Here is an 8,634-nt window from a genome sequence, read left to right as displayed (position 1 = left end):
TATCCCTCATCCCCCCTTCCCTATCTTCCAAGGATAGGTGTTACAATTGTTTATGGTCCCCTTACAACAATGACAGTTTCTAGAGGAATGCCTTGGAGGATTAGTCTTTCCCTTGCTTGTCGAGCCTTTTCTTCTAGCTATGCATGCCATCGAGCCACTTCTACTAAGAGCTCTAAGATCCCAATTTTTTTCCACATCCACCATGGACTAAACAACTCTCGTTTCATTGATTTCTTATGCTCTCGTGTGGGGGCTTCGCCAACCTCAAAATGTTGTTAATCTCCACTAGCATTGGCGCTAAGTTTTCTTCCACACATAATGTGTCCCTTTGTTAGAGGCTATTAGAACTTCAAATTCCCTTACTTGAGAACCTCGATTGGTCAAGAGAAGAAGTAGGTTCATGCATGTGAGAATGTGCATATGCCCCTACTTAAGGATTCAGCTCCGAATTTCCTACCATCTCTTGTAGTGTTAGAGTATCATATTGTGATTTGTCAGAGATGAGGGAAATGAAGCCTCAATGTTATATCTAGCCATTCTTGCTCTCAGTGTCTAGATGTTATTATCCTTAGAAGCTCCGGTGTGAACAGCCCTACACATGCACACTTTTACCCTATGCTAAGCAATGATTTTTTCCCCATGTGAACACACTCTTGTGTGTTAGCCACATCATCCCTAGGGCTAGGGCTACTAGTATTTTGTACTCCACACATTCACAACTACTATCATTGAGTATTTCTAGCTATTGTAGCTTTCTCTCTCTTGCTCTTTGAGCTCGTTTTCTTGTCTCTATAGTTCTCAATGGCTTGCTTGAATCCTATCAAGGATTTGCTACCACTCTTCGTCTCCTGACAAAGAGCAATACAAATTTGTACACATTTGATGAGTTGGTAGCTCTCTTGTTACACGAAGAGAAGTTTTGTTCCAATTAAAACAACATGCTTGCTTTTGATTAGGCTTTTGTTGCCTCCCATTATGGCAAGGAAAATCTAGGGCTGCTTTTGGTGCTAAATCTAAAGGGCAAAGCACAATTCAGATCCTCCTAAGTCCAAAGGAGTGAAATGTGAGAAAAAGAGATGCAACTATTGTTGGAAACTTGGTCATGTCTTTGAGGAATGTTGGAAGTGGAAACAGAGTGGGTAGAAGAAGAAGCAGCAAGATCTTACTACCACCACAGCTGACAATGCAGAGGAAGCCAATTTTGCACATGATGGCTATGCTTTAACAGTCATTCACAGGCAGTGATTTTCCTACTTCTTGTCTACCATAATCGGATGTTGATTTGTACTCTGAATCAGGATTGTCTGTTGGTGTTATGCCTGACATTGATCTTGGTGATGATCCATCCTCTCAGCTAATTATGCTTTCTAGCACTTGTCACCTGAATTGTCTCTATGGTAGTTGCATTTAAGGGGGGACACATGTTGTGTATTATTGTTGGTGATGTATGTAGTCACTTATGCATTTGACCTCTCAGTTGTGCTATCAACTATCTAATTAGATCCTAATCTTGATCTAATCCTACACTAATGACAACACTAATCTAAGGTGGATAAAAATGAACAATACTCATGGTGATGAGTGTGTGCTAATTCAGTTTAGACTCAAGTTCAGTTAGGTCACAAGATGGAAACTTGTACTTATAAAAAGACTTGAGATGTTGTTGTTGTATTCCAATGCTTCAAATGACCTCCTTTTATATGAGGAAAGTACAACAAAGCTATGATAGCTCATGTGGGATATCTTGGCTAGGTATGAGGAAAGTACAATAAAGCTATGATAGCTCATGTGGGATAACTTGGCTAGGTGACTTGGCACTCTAGCATCACTCATTTCAACAATTGTAACACCTATCCTAGGAAGATGAGGAAGGGGAGATAAGGGATACATGAACCACCTTATATAAATCCCTATGTAGACCAATTCCCAAAAACCATGCATGCCCCGTAATGAGACCAATAATGGATCGCGGTGTTCCACCACCTGACTATCATTATGTTGCACCACTAGGGGTTACACCTCTAATAATACTTCTTGCAATGCCTAATGATATTTTAGAAATGTGAGAGAAGTATAAAAGGGGTAGCTATCAAACTTGTAACAAAAAGAGATTTGAGAAGTAATCAAATGAAGCTAGCTCACATTGCCAAGCTAATGACTAAATTCATAGGTGACGCTGACCCCATCAAAAATTTGGAAAAGTTTGAAACAATTTGAGAGACCTATGAGAATCTTGATAACCTGACCAAGGTTCATACCTTCACTCTAAACTTAGATGGAAGAGCTAGACAATGGTATCATGGTCTTCGACCCAAAGAAAAAGGTGACTTATGTGTTTTAAAGTCTCTTTTTATACCAGGGTTTGCACGGAGTGGTGCACGTTGGAGTGCAGCGATCCAGTTAAGTAATTTGAAACAAAACTAGGGTGAATCAGTTAGAGATTATGTGTCATGAACCAAGCATCTTAACTCACATTGGGAACCATGGGAAAGATTGAGTGAGTAAAGTTTAATTTTTTACCAAGGTTTGCACAGAGTATTGCACATTGAAGTGTAGCAATACAGTTGAGTAATTTAAACATGTCCATGTTAGAGATCATTCACATGTGCTTTCCCTAAGGAAATTAGGGAGGAGGACATGGAAAACATGAGTATGTCAGGAGATAATTCTAAGATATTTAGAAGTTAGTATCAATACTTTGTTTAAGAAAATATAGGAAGTAATTCAGCATATTATTTCATTCATTTTATAATATTTACCCTAAGAAATGAACTCAAATAGCACTTTCCCTTCGATTTGAGTGGTTGAATTATTATATTTTGGCATCAGATGTGAAAGTTATGGCAATTTTAAAAAGTTGTCCCAAGTACTTTTGCTAGTGAAAGTCCTTGGGATAGACTTTTTCACATGAAGCTAGACAAAGTCATGTAAATTTATAGAATATGTAACCCATGTTTGATACTCTTTCCCATGTAATTTTCCTAGGGAAAGTTAGAGAAGGCAAGGAACTCATGGGCATGTAAAGAAAAATATACCCATATTAGGAACTCTTTTTAAAGTACTTTCCCAAAGAATGTAGAAAACTGTCTTATAAAGGAGGCCATGCGAAGAAATGCTATTGAGAATACATTGCCCAATTTTTTTTCCCTTTTATTTTTTACATTTCTTGGATAAATATATAAAATATGATACATGAAAAATTCCACCTCGGGGTTTCTAGCTCAGAGGTTTTAGCTTAGTAAATGTGTGTACTTGTGAATGGGGATGATATAAATGACAATGAGGAGGAGGATGATTACATTTGAAGATAATCTTTATGAAGATTAGTTTAATTTTCTTGTTTTTTATTACACTCTATTTTCAAAAACATCATTTTGACCTTGCACATGCTTCCTTTATTCGTAATATGAACATCTTATTTTTTTAGGCCTTTGTATAAGTGCTATGCAAAACTTGATGTGGACTACTCTCAATATATTTTGTATTTTTGAACGAAGCTTGTTCATGTAAATGCATTTTAAGTTTTTTATAATATGTTATATTTTTCATGCATGTGTTAGTTTTCTTAAACATTAAAATTGGCCAAGGGGAGATAGAATAGGAGAGAAGTAGATCTGTTTCTCTCCCATTCTATCCCCCCATTTTATTTGTGTAGATTGTAACACATCTATACACACAACTATATGCACAATTATGCCCATGGCTATATGAGTGGCTCTAGCCGCATGCCCGTAGAGCTGCGCAAGAGAAATTTGAGACTCCAAATTTCCTTTATTGCACTGTAGTATTGGACACGGTTATGTATGCATGCTCTTCTAGTGGAGGGGGCTCTCTAAGGCCAAGAGATAGTAAATAGTGAGGTATAGGACACTCTCTTTCTAAGGCTGAGAAACACTAAACAGCTTAAAGTTTGATCACCATATGAGCTCATTTGGTTGGAACGTGCAGGCCAGATGCCTAATTTTTAATGTGTCTTGGACTACTAAGAGACCCCTCTCAAAATTGGGCCTTTGGCATGCCCATTGCAAGCAAATGTGCTCGTATAGGGACCAAACTTTGCAAGTGTATACATGTAAAAGTAGGCATTTTGGTCCCCACATTGTAACCAAAATGAGCTTAGATGCTAAACGAAACTTTGTAAGAGTGAGAGTGGGGTCTACATGTGTCTTAGGCTTAGAAAGCCCCTTAAAAATTGGGCCTTTGGGCCACATAATCTAACTAAATGTACTTGGATAAGAAACCGTGTGAAAAGGCATCCAATGGATTTATGGCAGTCGATTCCATAAAATTTTGGCAAATAGAGAGGTTGTGCTACCTCACCATTGTAAACAACTAATTTTTAACCATAAGCTTTTATTATCATGGACAAAGTGGTAGTCGAAAATGAACATGCGGAGGGTCAAGTACAAGATGACGAACGCGAGATACCACCAACTAATCAAGATGAAGGTGTACCTATCCAAGATAACAAGGAAGGTGTTAAATATGAGCATGATGATGATGATGATGATGAGTCCACTGCTTGTGGGATAGATCTTTTTGTTGATCTTGCAATGGGACATACGGATCTTGAGATAGACCGATTAGTATGTATAAATTTGATGGAAGATACGACAGATGTTGGACCAAGCTCACCCTAATTCATTAAACAATTTCTCAATTTGCCAGTCTTGATTTAGTCCATGTTTGATTGTATTATAATACATTTGGTGCTTCTTCTTTTGGGATCACATTTTGTGCTTCTTCTTTTGTGATATTGGGATATTTTGATCTCTTTGGAATGCTCTCTACAATGTATGGATTTTTTTTTCGAGTACGCGACTATACACGAGGCTATACACGCGACTATAAACACGACCATAGTTGCATAGTAGCCGCACACGGCTATAGCCACGTGCAAAGCCACGTACTGAAATTGTGTACACCCTGTGCACTTGTTGCCCGAGTCCCCTCTCTCTACTCTCTCTCTCCTCTTCATGTAGCTATGCTCCCCATCTCTTGTAGTGAGGGACCTCTTCAATTAATCCCTTAATCTTGTTTATAAAAAGTAAATCCCTTGAGATCCCCAACATCAAAGAGGAGAGCTAGACACCATACCCTAAAGCTTATTCTTTGCTTTGCTATGCTTTTCTTCTTTTTTTTTCCGAGAAAAGATCCTTTCATTAGTTATATAAAAACGCCCGAAGGGCTACAAAAGATCTCTCCTGCTCCTAAGAGAGAGAAGAGCAGCGAATACATCATGGCAGCCCGGGAGACTCTCCCTAGGTGCTGCAAAATACAAGCATCAGTATAAAGAACTGAGCGGCTAAATCATACAATAGGGGGGGGAAGAGCCAAACAGGTGGCCTGTAGTGCCAACGGGGGGATCCCGTGTGTAAGTTGTAGAACGGGCCACAGCGCCAAGTGGTGTGAAAGGCCTGGCGCCGTAAGATCGCCTCATCCGGATGCGGTCGTACTGTCCTCGCAGGGTGTGGATCAACTCCTGCCAAATCCCCCGAACAGTCTCTGCTGGTGGCTCCAATCTCCCCTCAAAGGCCGTAAAGCACCGGGCCCTCCAGGTGAACCAGATGGTGAGACTGCTGAGGAGCTCCCATCCTCTCCTGTGTCCAGCTGGCGGACGAGAAATCCGGTGCCGGAACCAGGCGAGGCTGGCCCCTAATAAATCTGATGGCCTGACTGCCCTGCTCCATCTCATAGCCCATAGCAGGCCCTGACGAAGTCGACCAAGCAGCGGCACCCCACGTAAACATACCCTCTGGAGAGAGGGGGGCCAGAATACGCAGCATCCGCAGCCAAATCTGCTGTGCCTGAGGGCAGTCCCAAAGGCAATGTCTCTGTGTCTCCATAGGGTGGCCGCATCGGACGCAGGCCGCCGGAAGACCGCTGTAAACAAGCCAAGTGCCAAGTGCCAACTGCTGAGCCCCTGTGGGCGACCAGCCACTGAAAAGCCGAGATCCTGCGGGCCTGCCGACTAGCCCAGAGCCGAGCCCAGAAATCCTCCAGGAACTCCTGTGAGAGTCCCTGCAACAATCGCCAATGCCCCGTTGCCACTGGAGAAACCATCCTCCTCGCCGTCAAAATATACCATCCCAGCCGAACAGTATACTGGAAAAAGGTGATCTCTGTGGCCTCAACAAGGGATGCATAAGGATCATGCCACTCGTACTCCCCGGGGTCCCGGGCCAAGGGGCGCGCTGCATATACCCATATGCGCCAATCTGGGAGCACATCAGCAGGGTCGGGGTCAATATGCCACTACCCGATTCCTCTGAAAGGTGCACTCTGCAACCAAAGGCGACTCCACCTCCACTCTCTGGAGTCTGCCCTCATCCTGAATCTCATAGTAGAGGCATCTGCCATCCTCAGTGCTAGCTCTGACAGCAATCAGGATCTCCAACTGTGTAAAGGCTCCCATCCACCGTGGGGCCACTGGCTCGAGAGGTGTGAACCACTCCTCTGTGAGTGCCTCCTGAATGTCATCCCTCATAATCAACCCCCCTCTGAAGTGACTCAGCCTCTCCACCTGGATCTCCTCTGGTAGACTGCAGAAAGCCTGCCAGTCTCCAAAACTACGAGCTGGGCCTGTCGCTAAAGGTCCCCAGGCTAGACGAGGCCGAGAACCCAGCATATGACCCTGCTCCGTACGAACCGTTGGGCTCCAGATGAGCGGCTGCCTGGCCCGCTCCTCAACACAAGAAGGAGGCCACTGAGAGAGCCCCGGTCTCAGCAGCTCCCAAGCTCTCAGGATACTCAAAGCAAATCTGTCCTCCCATCCTCTACTGAGGCCTGTCCTCCTCATCTCTATGAAGATCCAGCGAATCTCTGGTGCCCAAGTACCCCCTGCAGGGGGCGCCCGAGCCTGCAGTCGTTGCAAGAGGAGCTCTTTCCAAGGCTCAGCGCCTAGAAGCAACCCCCAAACAATAAGCTTCCCCAATAAGGCTCTACTCTGATCGACTGGATCTATAATGCCCAAACCGCCCTGAGTCAGCGGAAGTGTAATAACTGCCCATGCAACCTTTGCCCGAGCTGGCTGACCGTCCCGCCCAGACCATAGAAAGTTCCTGATCAGCCTTTGTACCTGGCTGATGCAAGAGCTCGAGAAAATCCAGCAAGACGTAATGTACCACATGGTCGCTAACAGCACCTGATTTGCCACCACCACCCTCCCAGCCAAGGATAGTCGAGCTGTACTCCAATACAATAGCTTCTTCCGAATGCTCAGAAGAAGCGGAGCAATCTGCTGCCAGGTGACAAATCGAGGCCAATCTGGCATCCCAAATACCGCACTGCTGTGCCTGGAGGAATCCATCTAAAACCGGGGTCCGGGCTCCATGCCGGAGTGGGAGCACTACTGATCCAAAAGGCCACTATCTTGCGCCAATTGATCAATGCTCCCGAAGCTGCACTAAAAACCTGGAGCGACTGCTCAGCCCGAATAAGATTGGCCTCTTGGCCATGCAAAAATAAGCCCGTGTCGTCTGCAAACTCAGCATCAAGCAAATCCTCCCTCGGACTGGGAGCTGAAGTCCTCTCAAACCAACCTCCTCTGCCGTCAAATACATACTCATAGCCTCCGCAAAGAAGAGAAAAAGGAAAGGGGCGAGAGGACACCCCTGACGGACTGATCTGGTCAGCTTAAAACTCGGTCGGCCCCCGTCCTCCTGCAATCAGCACCTGGCTACGACCTATGGAATACAGAGCTGCCACCCCTCTGATCCATCCTGGCTCAAAGCACAAGCGAAGCATAGTGCCCTCTAAGAATCCCCAATCAACTCTATCGTATGCCTTCTCAAAATCGAGAAGCATCACGACCAAGTCCTCGCCAAGAAATCTAGCTCGGGCCGTCGCCTCCCAAAAAGTAAAGATGTTGTCAAGGATACTGCACTCCTTGACAAATCCTGTCTGAGTAGCATGAATCAACTCCCCCAGGAAGGGCTGGATCCTCAAACTCAAGGCCTTTGCTAAGACCTTGTAGACAGTATTGAGGATCGTGATAGGCCTCCAATGCCGAATGTCATCTGATACTCCCTCCCCCTTGGGGATAAGATAGATCAAGCCCTCTGAAAAGCTCTGCGGCATCACCCCAGTGTCCAAAACATGCTGAAAGCCCCTACGGAGGCCTGGCCCCAAAAGGTCCCAATAGCGCATAAAAAAGGCCGGCGTCAGTCCATCCTCCCCTGGGCAACTATGTCGCGGCAGGACCCTCAAGGCCTCGGCAAGCTCAATCTCTGACAGAGGCGCACCTAGAACTGTACGCATATGGTCTATGACCCTCCTCTGCACATGGGCCCACACAGTCTGTCTGCAAACATCTCGATCCTCAGTGGCTGGCTCCGCTGAAAGCAGGTCACTATAAAATGCAGTGGTGGCAATGGCTCTGATCTCCCCGAGCTCAGTAGCTACCGATCCATCCGGTCTACCAAGCTGGCGGACTCCTGCTCGCGCATGACGGGGTCCAGTGATCTCAAAAAACTCCCCAGTCACTCTATCACCAAGCTGCATCCACTGAGAGGCCTGACGACGATAGTAAAACTCATGTCTCTGCTCCTCTACCTCTCTAACCTCCTGGCGTGCCTGGCTCAGCTGGGACGCCACCCACTCACATGCAGGCTGCTGCTCCTGAAGGCGCTGTAG

Source organism: Cibotium barometz, chromosome 20 (genome assembly GCF_041138505.1).
Source record: "Cibotium barometz isolate CiBa-2024 chromosome 20, ASM4113850v1, whole genome shotgun sequence".
Classification (NCBI taxonomy): Eukaryota; Viridiplantae; Streptophyta; class Polypodiopsida; order Cyatheales; family Cibotiaceae; genus Cibotium; species Cibotium barometz.
This window is presented reverse-complemented; position numbering follows the sequence as displayed.